Source organism: Olea europaea, unplaced genomic scaffold (assembly GCF_002742605.1).
Source record: "Olea europaea var. sylvestris unplaced genomic scaffold, O_europaea_v1 scaffold31615, whole genome shotgun sequence".
Classification (NCBI taxonomy): Eukaryota; Viridiplantae; Streptophyta; class Magnoliopsida; order Lamiales; family Oleaceae; genus Olea; species Olea europaea.
The window spans coordinates 1-1,306 of NW_019250416.1; the positions used below are offsets into that span (position 1 = coordinate 1).

The 1,306-nt window shown below is 35.8% G+C and overlaps 1 long non-coding RNA gene across 1 annotated transcript; it reads right to left on the bottom strand.

Annotated features, from left to right (window-relative positions):
- Window positions 1-563: 563 nt before the first annotated feature.
- LOC111385434 lies at window positions 564-1,294 on the bottom strand. Its single transcript, XR_002701067.1, has 2 exons — window positions 1,047-1,294; window positions 564-914 (listed from the first exon to the last, which is right to left on the bottom strand). It is a non-coding gene; the product is annotated as an uncharacterized LOC111385434 (long non-coding RNA).
- Between the last annotated feature and the right edge of the window lie 12 nt (window positions 1,295-1,306).

Below are 1,306 nucleotides of genomic sequence, written 5' to 3' on the forward strand. Positions count from 1 at the left end.
GTACCAAACGAAACCTTAATGTAATGAAATTCAAACGAGAACAAAGTAATTTTTTAGCACACCAATTATAAGAGTGATAATCAAAGTCAATAAACTATTTAACATATTAAAGTAAAGGGACCACAATGTACAACGACCATAGATGTTGATTCATATATTAAGTAGACCCAAGCAAACCATAAACATAAAAAATAAAAAAAATAAAAAAGAAAAAGAATCTTCACTATCTACTTATAAATTACGTCAATATTTTAAAAAGCATGCGTATACTTCACCTTATAATCATGCTTTACGCCCCGACTTGCTTAAAATCGTAAAAGCTTCAAACTTAATATTTTCATGTGATCACGCTTTACACTTTTTATAACATTGAATTATGTACACATTTTGAGGTATCCTTTTACTATTCGAAATTCCAGCAGAGAAGATTTATCCCACTTTCAGGGTCTGCTGTGAGGCCTTCGAGTTGCCGAGGGGGCATGTTTCAATGATGGTAGTCCCATCTGGTTTATGGCTGCCGGCCGCTGTATTTGAATTTTAAGCAGTAACACAAGAATAGCCAGTGTAGAAGAAACAGATTTCATAAATAAATGGGAGTAAATCTTAGAACAAGCTGATTCTTGTTTAACATGGTAAAACTAGCAAATCAAGGCCATAAGATTCAGTAAGTTATGAGCATACATTTTGCACACCGATGTCCCAGCTATAAAGAAATGGTCGAAAGATGACACTGAAATTTTTAAGTCGAAATTTACAATGAGCACCTTCAAATGTTACTACATACACCGCTGGAAGTGCGTTTGCCCCACGTATCCACCCATCATAGCCTTTCGTACGTTCGATTGAAACATCTTTGGATTATCTCTCAGCACTGCAGCTGCATCGTGATTGAGAGGATCCTCATAATTTGGCTCCTGCATATAAATACCAAACATTGCAAGTGTTATCGGCTTCAAAAAATCCATGCACATGCAACCAGAATATGATATGCTAAGTTGTAGTTAAAGTACAATGACAATCTACTTGTGGAAGAATCAAATTCATACGGTAAAAAGGTGATACAATCCGTAGATAACGGTGTTAATGTTAAGAACAGGTTTCCAATCTTCACGGAGTATATTGAGGCAGACATTCCCCTCCAAGTCAATATTAGGATGATAAACCTGCATATTTCACAGACCTTGAATAAGAAATTGTTGTCACGAAATACAGAATATTTCTTTTCCTTATTCCTGTGATTATCATTTTCCACGTTTTCAACATAGGCGGGAGAGAGAGAGAGAGAGAGAGAGAGAGAGAGAGAGAG